At 54.4% G+C, this 12500-nt stretch overlaps 1 non-coding gene across 1 annotated transcript in view; it reads right to left on the reverse strand.

Annotated features, from left to right (window-relative positions):
- Positions 1-1195, reverse strand: part of LOC122332003 — a 4013-nt gene extending 2818 nt beyond the window's left edge. Inside the window, exon 1 of the ribosomal RNA XR_006248360.1 lies at positions 1-1195. This exon is cut by the window's left edge and continues 2818 nt beyond it. This is a non-coding gene — a ribosomal RNA (28S ribosomal RNA).
- Positions 1196-12500: the final 11305 nt, after the last annotated feature.

A 12500-nucleotide genomic window follows, 5' to 3' on the forward strand; every position in this document is an offset into this window, starting at 1 on the left:
AACTTCGGAGGGAACCAGCTACTAGATGGTTCGATTAGTCTTTCGCCCCTATACCCAGGTCGGACGACCGATTTGCACGCCAGATCGCCACGGCCTCCACCAGAGTTTCTCTGGCTTCGCCTCTGCCCAGGCATAGTTCACCATCTTTCGGTACCATCGCGCGCTTAGCTCCACCTGCCCGGCGGTGCGGGCCAGACGGGCCGGTGCGCGCCGCCGGGCGGGGATCCACCTGAGCGGCGGGCGCCGCCTTCACCTTCATTGCGCCGTGGGGCTCGAGACACCTTTGACTCGCGCGCGCGTTAGACTCCTTGGTCCGTGTTTCAAGACGGGTCGGGTGGGTGGCCGACCTCACCGCGGACCTCGAGCGCCACTTGTACGAGGGCCGATCTCGCCTGGCGGCGCTGGCGCGGGTCGGGACGGACTGAGGACAGTCCGTCCCGGTCGACGACGCGCCGGGACGGGGCCCCGCCCCTCCCGCGCCGCCGGCAGGAGAGAAGGCGCGAGGACACTTCCCGCGCCCCGGGTAAGCGCAAAGTCGGAGCGTGGGGTTTCTGTAAGCCGGGCGCCCCCGCTGAGGGGAGCCGCCTGCCACCTTTCGCCCCGGCCCTTCCTGGCCAAACCGAGCCGGTCGCGCGCACCGCCGAAGAAGTGCACCCGACGGCGCCGAAGGCCCGACGGGCGGCGCTCTCGGTCAAGGGGATCCGCGCACTCGCTGCCGGCCGGGCGGCCCGCCGAGCTGAATCTCTCCGGCAGACCGTGGCGACCCCACCCGCTTACCTCTTAGCGTTTCACGCCCTGTTGAACTCTCTTCAAAGTTCTTTTCAACTTTCCTCACGGTACTTGTCGACTCATCGGTCTCGTGTCCGTATTTAGCCTTAGATGGAGTTTACCACCCGCTTTGGGCTGCATTCCCAAGCAACCCGACCGAGAAGAACCGCACTCGGGCGGGAGGGGGCCTGCTACCGCCTCACACCGCCCACGGGCTAAGCCTCCATCAGAAGGACTTGGGCCCCGACCCGCGCCGAGAGAGAACGGCCTTCTGTACGCCACATGTCCTCGCCGCCGTGGCCCGGGCGGATTCGGCGCTGGGCTCTTCCTCTCGCCGCCGCTACTGAGGGAATCCTTGTTAGTTTCTTTTTCCTCCGCTTAGTAATATGCTTAAATTCAGCGGGTCGCCTCGCCTGATCTGAGGTCGCTGTCGGATATGGGTTAGGAGCGCCGCCGCGCTGCTGCTGCGCGGCTGGCCTGAACAGGTCTCGCCGCGCGCGCCGGGCAGGGCGCCGAGGGGGCGAGAGACGGAGCGCGAACCTCCGCTACGCACGGAGCGCCCGAGGGGCGGAGGGAGCCGGGGGTCCACGCCGGCGGGCGACGGAGGTGGCAGACACCCACCGGAAGCCGCCGAGGAGGACGCCGCCGTCCCAGACGCCTGGGGGACGCCGACCTCCTCGTGGGAGGGGGAAGCCGAGGAAGCGCCGACTCCCGCCGAGGAGGCGATGCCCGTGGCGGTTCTGCACTTGGGAGGACGGAGGGGAGCGGGAAGCCCCTGCGACGCTTTCAGCCGCGGGACCCGGAGGTCCCGATCGATGGGAAAGCGACCAGAGACAGGCGTGGCCCGGACGGACCCGGGCCGCAGCGCGCTCGGCGTCGATGATCGATGTGTCCTGCACCACATTAGTTCTCGCAGCTGGCTGCGCTTCTTCATCGACGCACGAGCCGAGTGATCCACCGCTAAGAGTCGCACCGCGCTTGAGTTTAGCGCCCGAGGCGAGGCCGAACTGCACAGGCTTGTGTGGGTTCAAAATACAAAGGGGGTCGCTCTCGACGGGCGCCTCGCGAGAGGGGGACTTCAACCCACGGTCCCGGCGGCCTGCTGGGTACCCGCCGGGTTGGCAAAGCAAAGTCTTTCAGAGGCTCATGGCCTCGCCCCACCCCGTGCCAAGGGGGTGGGGCGCCGCGTAGGTTGCTCAAGCCTCCGCGGAGGTGCGCTGCTGCCTCCCAGGGGAACGGCGCTCCTTCTCGCGATCCTCTCCGCTTCGCCTTAGGTTTTTGTGCGTTCTTTTGCCGCCTTGATGTTTGAGCGGCAGACCTCTCGGCCACGGCCGCTGGAACATAGAGTAAAATAGGATAGAGGTTTTTTACCCCGACGGGCGCCCTCCTTCGCGGGAGGAGACTTTGAACCCACGGTCCCGGAGGCCGTATGGGGTACCCCAGGGCCTCGCTCGCCCCGCCGCTGGAAAGCAGGGGCCCGCCGAGTGCAGCGACAGTCAAGTTCTCTCGGATCTCTCTCTCTCCCGCCTTAGGTTTTTGTGCGGTTCTTTTGCCGCTTTGGGTTTTTGCGCGCAGACCTCTCGGCCACGGCCGCTGGATCATAGAGTAAAATAGGATAGAGGTTTTTTTACCTCGACGGGCGCTCCTCCTTCGCGGAGGAGACTTTGAACCCACGGTCCCGAGGCCGTATGGTACTCCGCCAGGGCCTCCTCGCTCAGCCCCCCGCTGGAAAGCAGGGGCCCGCCGAGTGCAGCGACAGTCAAGTTCTCTCGGATCTCTCTCTCTCGCCTTAGGTTTTTGTGCGGTTCTTTTGCCGCTTTGGGTTTTTGAGCGGCAGACCTCTCGGCCACGGCCGCTGGATCATAGAGTAAAATAGGATAGAGGTTTTTTTACCCCGACGGGCGCCTCTTCGCGGGAGGAGACTTTGAACCCACGGTCCCGGAGGCCGCGCGGGTACTCGCGCCAGGGCCTGCTCGCCCCGCCGCTGGAAAGCAGGGGCCCGCCGAGTGCAGCGACAGTCATGGGCGCCGCGTAGGTTGCTCAAGCTCTCCGCGGGAGGTGCGCTGCTCCCAGGGGAACGGCGCTCCTTCTCGCGATCTCTCTCTCGCTTCGCCTTAGGTTTTTGTGCGTTCTTTTGCCGCCTTGGGTTTTTGAGCGGCAGACCTCTCGGCCACGGCCGCTGGATCATAGAGTAAAATAGATAGAGGTTTTTTACCCCGACGGGCGCCTCCTTCGCGGGAGGAGACTTTGAACCCACGGTCCCGAGGCCGTATGGGTACTCGCCAGGGCCCCGCTCAGCCCCCGCCGCTGAAAGCGGGGGCCGCCGAGTGCAGCGACAGTCAAGTTCCTTTTTTTCTTATCGCGCTTCGCGCTTTCGGTGCTCCGAGGGGAGAGGCCGCGCCGAGCCGCCGCCTCTGCCGCGCACCCGAGCTTGAGACGGGGAGGTGGGCTAGGCCTCGCCCGGGCGGCCGCTTTGGATCGGGCCGGGCCGATAACGATCCTTCCGCAGGTTCACCCACGGAAACCTTGTTACGACTTTTACTTCCTCTAGATAGTCAAGTTTGATCGCCTTCCGGCGCCCGCCAGAGCTCCCGCGAGGGGCCCCGCGGGCCGGGTCCGAGGACCTCACTAAACCATCCAATCGGTAGTAGCGACGGGCGTGTGTGTACAAAGGGCAGGGACTTAATCAACGCGAGCTTATGACCCGCGCTACTGGGAATTCTCGCGCTGATGGGAAATAGTTTCAATCCCCAGTCCCGATCACGAGCGGGTTCAGCGGGTTACCCGCGCCTCGGCGCAGGGTAGACACACGCTGATCCGCCCATTGTGGCGCGCGCAGCCCCGACATCTAAGGGCATCACAGACCTGTTATTGCTCCATCTCGCGTGGCTGAACGCCACTTGTCCTCTAAGAAGTTTTTGACGCCGACCCAAGTGGCCGCGCCACTATTTAGCAAGCCGGAGTCTCGCTCGCTATCGGAATGAACCAGACAAATCGCTTCCACCAACTAAGAACGCCATGCACCACCACCCACAGAATCGAGAAAGAGCTATCAATCTGTCAATCCTTTCCGTGTCCGGCCGGGTGAGGTTTCCGTGTTGAGTCAAATTAAGCCGCAGGCTCCACTCCTGGTGGTGCCCTTCCGCAATTCCTTTAAGTTTCAGCTTTGCAACCATACTCCCCGAACCCAAAGACTGCGGGTTTCCCGCACGCCGCCCGGCGGGTCATGGGAATAACGCCGCCGATCGCTGGTCGGCATCGCTTACGGTCGGAACTACGACGGTATCTGATCGCCTTCAACCTCCGACTTTCGTTTCTGATTAATGAAAACATTCTTGGCAAATGCTTTCGCCGTCCGCCTTGCGCCGTCCAAGAATTTCACCTCTAGCGCGCAATACGAATGCCCCGCCGCCCTCTTAATCATGGCTCCGGTTCCAGAAACCCACAAAATAGAACCGAGTCCTATTCCATTATTCCTAGCTGCGTATTCAGCGGCGACGCCGCCTGCTTTGAACACTCTAATTTTTTCAAAGTAAACGCTTTGCCCTCGACCGACACCCAGCCAAGGGCATCCGGGGCGCCGAGGCAGGGACCTGGGACGGCGGTGGCTCGCGCGGCGGACCGCCAGCCAGATCCCGAGATCCAACTACGAGCTTTTTAACTGCAGCAACTTTAATATACGCTATTGAGCTGGAATTACCGCGCTGCTGGCACCAGACTTGCCCTCCAATGGGTCCTCGCCATGTGTTTAAGATACGCCATTCCAATTACAGGGCCTCGAAAGAGACCTGTATTGTTATTTTTCGCCACTACCTCCCGAGTCGGAAATGGGTAATTTGGCGCGCTGCTGCCTTCCTTGGATGTGGTAGCCGCTTCAGGCTCCTCTCCGAATCGAACCCTGATTCCCGCCACCCGTGGTCACCATGGTAGGCGCCTGATGTACCATCGAAAGTTGATAGGGCAGACACTGAATGAATCGCCGCCGCCGCGAAGGGCGAGCGATCGCCCGAGGTTATCTAGAGTCACCAAAGGTACCGGTCCGAGGACGGATCGCCGGGGCCCGGATGGGTTTTGATCTGATAAATGCATCGCTGCCTCAGCCTCCCGCCCCGCGAGGAGAGGCGGTCGCCCGGTCGGCGCCGCTTGCATGTATTAGCTCTGGAATTGCCACAGTTATCCAAGTACCGGTGGAGCGATCAAAGGGACCATAACTGATTTAATGAGCCATTCGCAGTTTCACTGTACCGCCGTGGTGCACTTAGACCTGCATGGCTTAATCTTTGAGACAAGCATATGTTACTGGCAGGATCAACCAGGTAACCCCTGTGGGTCGAGGGGACCAACCGACGCTGCCGCTGCTTTTGCTTCACACACGGGTCTCAGTCCGCCTGAGGAGGGGGCCTGGGCAGACCCCGCTTGACCTCGGCTAAGACCGCCGCCATAGGGCGACGCGCTGCTCGAACCTTCGGGCGGGGTCGCTGCTGGGGTGGGTGGCCGCTGGGATCGCGCCGACGCCGAAAAGTGTGTTTCACGGGACGGGGTACCGCCGCGCGCCGCCGACGCTGCCGCGTTTCTGCCCTCCACGCCCGCCGTGACGGACTTCGCGCTTCTGACCGCCGCTTCAGGCCTCCTCCGGCGGGTTCGGCGCTCGGCTGAGGGGGCCTGCTCGTAACGAACGCCCAAATTGCCCGGCGCGCGTGCTGTCAAAGCCCAAACGTAAACCCATTGCACGCCGTGCTCTCTGCCAGGCACTCCCGAGCCATAGCAGCAGCGGGCTGGCCGGTGGGGTCTCTAGGCTAGGCGCGCGCGCCCAATCGATCACGCTGGGCCGAGGGGACGCCGCCGCCGAACGCCCTCTCTCTCGGCGCCTGTGTCCGTGTTTCAGGTGAAGCGCTCGATAGCTCCTCGCCCGAGCTTCAGAAAGATTGCGCTCAAAACCTAAGTCGATATGGACTTAGTCGCTTTTTCGACTTTTTTTCGCCAGAGACTAAGTCCACAAAACACGCTGCTCACCAAATCGTACCCATGTAAAAGTTGCTCCTGTGTAAACGCCACCTCCAGGGTCGCGGAAAATTTGAATCATGCCCGGAGGAGGCCTCGGTCGGCCTGACTCGAGCCTCGGAGGGTATGGAAGTCGGACCTTTCCCCGGGTTGACTTAGTGCAATTTTCAAACGAAAATCATCCAGGCGCTTCATCCGACCGATCGAGTCCGGTTAAGTGCGCGCTTCCCGGACGCTTTCCCACTCGACTTCGCCGCCCTGGAGGAAATTTTTTCGCTCAAAACCTAAGTCCAAACATCCAGGCGCTTCATCCGACCGATCGAGTCCGGTTAAGCGCCTTCCCGGACGCTTTCCCACTCGACTTCGCCGCCCTGGAGGAAATTTTTTTCGCTCAAAACCTAAGTCCAAACATCCAGGCGCTTCATCCGACCGACGAGTCCGGTTAGCGCGCGCTTCCCGACGCTTTTCCCACTCGACTTCGCCGCCCTGGAGGAAATTTTTTTCGCTCAAAACCTAAGTCCAAACATCCAGGCGCTTCATCCGACCGATCGAGTCCGGTTAAGTGCGCCTTCCCGACGCTTTCCCACTCGACTTCGCCGCCCTGGAGGAAATTTTTTTTCGTTCAAAACCTAAGTCCAAACATCCAGGCGCTTCATCCGACCGATCGAGTCCGGTTAAGCGCGCTTCCCGGACGCTTTCCCACTCGACTTCGCCGCCCTGGAGGAAATTTTTTTCGCTCAAAACCTAAGTCCAAACATCCAGGCGCTTCATCCGACCGATCGAGTCCGGTTAAGTGCGCCTTCCCGGACGCTTTCCCACTCGACTTCGCGCCGCCCTGGAGGAAATTTTTTTGCTCAAAACCTAAGTCCAAACATCCAGGCGCTTCATCCGACCGATCGAGTCCGGGTTAAGTGCGCCTTCCCGACGCTTTCCCACTCGACTTCGCCGCCCTGGAGGAAATTTTTTTGCTCAAAACCTAAGTCCAAACATCCAGGCGCTTCATCCGACCGATCGAGTCCGGTTATGCGCGCTTCCCGACGCTTTCCCACTCGACTTCCCCGCCCTGGAGGAAATTTTTTGCTTTCAAAACCTAAGTCCAAACATCCAGGCGCTTCATCCGACCGATCGAGTCGTCCGGGTTAAGTGCGCTTCCCGACGCTTTCCCACTCGACTTCGCCGTCCTGGAGGAAATTTTTTTTGCTTTCAAAACCTAAGTCCAGACATCCAGGCGCTTCATCCAGCCGATCTCGCCGGGTTAAGTGCGACTTCTCGACGCTTTCCCACTCGACCCGGTCTCCTGGAGGAAATTTTTTTTCGTTCAAAACCTAAGTCCAAACATCCAGGCGCATATTTCAGACGATCTCGCCGGGTTAAGTGCGACTTCCCGACGCTTTCCCACTCGACTTCCCGCCACCCTGGAGGAAATTTTTTGCTTTCAAAACCTAAGTCCAAACATCCAGGCGCATATTTCAGACGATCTCGCCGGTTAAGTGCGACTTCCCGGACGCTTTCCCACTCGACCCCCGCCACCCTGGAGGAAATTTTTTTGCTTTCAAAACCTAAGTCCAAACATCCAGGCGCATATTTCAGACGATCTCGCCGGGTTAAGTGCGACTTCCCGACGCTTTCCCACTCGACTCCGCCACCCTGGAGGATTTTTTTGCTTTCAAAACCTAAGTCCAAACATCCAGGCGCATATTTCAGCCGATCTCGCCGGGTTAAGTGCGACTTCTCGGACGCTTCCCACTCGACCCTCCACCCTGGAGGTATTTTTTGCCGCTCAAAACCTAAGTCCAGACATCCAGGCGCATATTTCAGACGATCTCGCCGGTTAAGTGCGACTTCCCGGACGCTTTCCCACTCGACTTCCCGCCACCCTGGAGGATTTTTTTTTGCTTTCAAAACCTAAGTCCAAACATCCAGGCGCATATTTCAGACGATCTCGGCCGGGTTAAGTGCGACTTCCCGGACGCTTTCCCACTCGACCCCCGCCACCCTGGAGGATTTTTTTTTGCTTTCAAAACCTAAGTCCAGACATCCAGGCGCATATTTCAGCCGATCTCGGCCGGTTAAGTGCGACTTCTCGGACGCTTTCCCACTCGACCCTCCACCCTGGAGGTATTTTTTGCCGCTCAAAACCTAAGTCCAGACATCCAGGCGCATATTTCAGACGATCTCGGCCGGGTTAAGTGCGACTTCCCGGACGCTTTCCCACTCGACCCCCGCCACCCTGGAGGATTTTTTTGCTTTCAAAACCTAAGTCCAAACATCCAGGCGCATATTTCAGCCGATCTCGGCCGGGTTAAGTGCGACTTCTCGGACGCTTTCCCACTCGACCCTCCACCCTGGAGGATTTTTTGCCGCTCAAAACCTACGCCCAGACATCCAGGCGCTGCTACAGCCGATCAAGGCCGGGTTAAGAGCGACTTCTCGACACACACATTTACGAACCCCGTGTCTGGATTTCAATTTTCCAAAGGGCCTGGGCTCACACATTAACCCCAACGCAGTAACACTTTAATGGGCATCGTTTTATTTCATTCTCGCCCTGGATGAATGTTTTACAAAGGGCCTGCGCTCACAGACTAACCCTACACACTAACACCTTATTGGGCATAATTTTTTTTCTATAAAGGCCCTGGATGAATGTTTTCTATAAGGCCTGCGCCACAGACTAACCCCATCACAATAACACTTATGTGGGCATGATTTTATTCTATAAAGGCCCTGGATGAATGTTTTCTATAAGGCCTGCGCTCACAGACTAACCCCATCACAATAACACTTATTTGGGCATGATTTTATTTAAAAAGGCCCTGATGAATGTTTTCTACAAAGGCCTGCGCCACAGACTAACCCGACACAGTAGCGCCTTATTGGGCATGATTTTATTTAATAAAGGCCCTGGAGGAATGTTTTCTATAAGGCCTGCACTCACAGACTAACCCCATCACAATAACACTTATTTGGGCATGATTTTATTCTATAAAGGCCCTGGATGAATGTTTTCTATAAGGCCTGCGCCACAGACTAACCCTATCCTATCACAATAACACTTATTTGGGCATGATTTTATTTAATAAAGGCCCTGATGAATGTTTTCTATAAGGCCTGCGCTCACAGACTAACCCCATCACAATAACACTTATTTGGGCATGATATTATTTAATAAAGGCCCTGATGAATGTTTTACAAAGGGCCTGCGCTCACAGACTAACCCTACACAGTAACACCTTATTGGGCATGATTTTATTTAATAGAGACCCTGGATGAATGTTTTCTATAAGGCCTGCGCTCACAGACTAACCCCATCACAATAACACTTATTTGGGCATGATTTTATTTAATAAAGGCCCTGATGAATGTTTTCTATAAGGCCCAAGGCCACAGACTAACCCTAACCCTAACCCTAACCCTAACCCTAACCCTAGCCCTAACCCTAACCCTAACCCTAACCCTAACCCTAACCCTAACCCTAACCCTAACCCTAACCCTAACCCTAACCCTAGCCCTAACCCTAACCCTAACCCTAACCCTAGCCCTAACCCTAACCCTAACCCAAACCCTAACCCTAACCCTAACCCTAGCCCTAACCCTAACCCTAACCCTAACCCTAACCCTAACCCTAACCCTAACCTTATTGGGCATGATTTTACTCTATAAAGGCCCTGGGTGACAGTTTTACACAGGGCCTGGGGTCACAGACTAACCCCATCACAATAGCACTTATTTGGGCATGTTTTTATTTTTAATAAAGGCCCTGATTGAATGTTTTCTATAAGGCCTGCGCCACAGACTAACCCGACACAGTAACGCTTCATTGGGCATGATTTTATTTAATAAAGGCCCTGGAACAATGTTTTCTATAAGGCCTGCGCCACAGACTAACCCCGACACAGTAACTCTTTGTTGGGCATGATTTTACTTAATAAAGGCCCTGGAAAATGTTTTCTATAAGGCCTGCGCCACAGACTAACCCGACACAGTAACGCTTTATTGGGCATGATTTTATTTAATAAAGGCCCTGGAAAAATGTTTTCTATAAGGCCTGCGCCACAGACTAACCCGACACAGTAACGCTTCATTGGGCATGATTTTATTTAATAAAGGCCCTGGAACAATGTTTTCTATAAGGCCTGCGCCACAGACTAACCCGACACAGTAACTCTTTGTTGGGCATGATTTTACTTAATAAAGGCCCTGGAAAATGTTTTCTATAAGGCCTGCGCCACAGACTAACCCGACACAGTAACGCTTTATTGGGCATGATTTTATTTAATAAAGGCCCTGGAAAAATGGTTTCTATAAGGCCTGCGCCACAGACTAACCCGACACAGTAACGCTTCATTGGGCATGATTTTATTTAATAAAGGCCCTGATGACAGTTTTCTTTAAGGCCTGCGCCACAGACTAACCCGACACATTAACGCTTTATTGGGCATGATTGTATTTAATAAAGGCCCTGATGAATGTTTTCTATAAGGCCTGCGCCACAGACTAACCCCGACACAGTAACTCTTCATTGGGCATGATTTTATTTAATAAAGGCCCTCGATGAATGTTTTGTATAAGGCCTGCCCTCACAGACTAACCCGACACAGTAACTCTTTATTGGGCGTGATTTTATTTAATAAAGGCCCTGGAAAATGTTTTCTATAAGGCCTGCGCCACAGACTGACCCCGACACAGTAACTCTTATTGGGCATGATTTTATTTAATAAAGGCCCTCGATGAATGTTTTCTATAAGGCCTGCGCCACTGACTAACCCCTCACATAATAACACTCTTATGGGCATGATTTTATTTAATTAAGGCCCTGATGACAGTTTTCTTTAAGGCCTACCTCACAGACTAACCCGACACAGTAACTCTTTATTGGGCGTGATTTTATTTAATAAAGGCCCTGGAAAATGTTTTTCTATAAGGCCTGCGCCACAGACTAACCCGACACAGTAACGCTTTATTGGGCGTGATTTTATTTAATAAAGGCCCTCGATGAATGTTTTTCTATAAGGCCTGCGCCACAGACTAACCCGACACAGTAACTCTTTATTGGGCGTGATTTTATTTAATAAAGGCCCTGGAAAATGTTTTCTATAAGGCCTGCGCCACAGACTGACCCCGACACAGTAACTCTTTATTGGGCATGATTTTATTTAATAAAGGCCCTCGATGAATGTTTTCTATAAGGCCTGCGCCACTGACTAACCCCTCTGCACATAATAACACTCTTATGGGCATGATTTTATTTAATTAAGGCCCTGATGACAGTTTTCTTTAAGGCCTACCTCACAGACTAACCCGACACAGTAACTCTTTATTGGGCGTGATTTTATTTAATAAAGGCCCTGGAAAATGTTTTTCTATAAGGCCTGCGCCACAGACTAACCCGACACAGTAACGCTTTATTGGGCGTGATTTTATTTAATAAAGGCCCTGGAAAAATGTTTCTATAAGCACTGCGCTCACTGACTAACCCCACATAATAACACTCTTATGGGCATGATTTTATTTAATAAAGGCCCTGATGACAGTTTTCTTTAAGGCCTGCGCCACAGACTAACCCGACACAGTAACTCTTTGTTGGGCATGATTTTACTTAATAAAGGCCCTGGAAAATGTTTTCTATAAGGCCTGCGCCACAGACTAACCCGACACAGTAACGCTTTATTGGGCATGATTTTATTTAATAAAGGCCCTGGAAAAATGTTTTCTATAAGGCCTGCGCCACAGACTAACCCGACACAGTAACGCTTTATTGGGCATGATTTTATTTAATAAAGGCCCTGGATAAATGTTTTCTTTAAGGCCTGCGCCACAGACTAACCCCTGCTACAATAACACTCTTATGGGCATGATTTTATTTAATAAAGGCCCTGATGACAGTTTTCTTTAAGGCCTGCCTCACAGACTAACCCGACACAGTAACTCTTTATTGGGCGTGATTTTATTTAATAAAGGCCCTGGAAAATGTTTTTCTATAAGGCCTGCGCCACAGACTAACCCGACCCATTAACTCTTTATTGGGCATGATTTTATTTAATAAAGGCCCTCGATGAATGTTTTCCATAAGGCCTGCGCCACAGACTAACCCCACACAATAACACAGATTTGGGTATGATTTTATTTATTAAAGGCCCTGATGAATGTTTTCTACAAAGGCCTGCGCCACAGACTCGCCCTGTTAAAGCAGCGACGCGCAGGGCACGAATTTCAGAGTTTTTAGAGAAAAAAAAAAAAAAAAAAAAAAAGTTGATGTAAAAGTTGTTCTGGTAAACGGCCACCTCCGGGTCGCGTGAAATTTGAATCGTGCCCGAAGAGGCCTCTCGGTCGGCCTGACTCGAGCCTCGGAGGGTATGGAAGTCGGACCTTTCCCGGTTGACTTAGTGCAATTTTCAAACGAAAATCATCCAGGCGCATATTTCAGCCGATCTCAGCCGGGTTAAGTGCGACTTCGACGCTTTCCCACTCGACCCCGCCTCCTGGAGGAAATTTTTTTTCGCTCAAAACCTAAGTCCAAACATCCAGGCGCATATTTCAGCCGATCTCAGCCGGGTTAAGTGCGACTTCTCGACGCTTTCCCACTCGACCCGCCTCCCTGGAGGAAATTTTTTCGCTCAAAACCTAAGTCCAAACATCCAGGCGCATATTTCAGCCGATCTCGCCGGGTTAAGTGCGACTTCTCGACGCTTTCCCACTCGACCCCGCCTCCTGGAGGAAATTTTTTCGCT

The sequence above is a fragment of the Puntigrus tetrazona genome, unplaced genomic scaffold (assembly GCF_018831695.1).
Source record: "Puntigrus tetrazona isolate hp1 unplaced genomic scaffold, ASM1883169v1 S000000003, whole genome shotgun sequence".
NCBI classification, from domain to species: domain Eukaryota; kingdom Metazoa; phylum Chordata; class Actinopteri; order Cypriniformes; family Cyprinidae; genus Puntigrus; species Puntigrus tetrazona.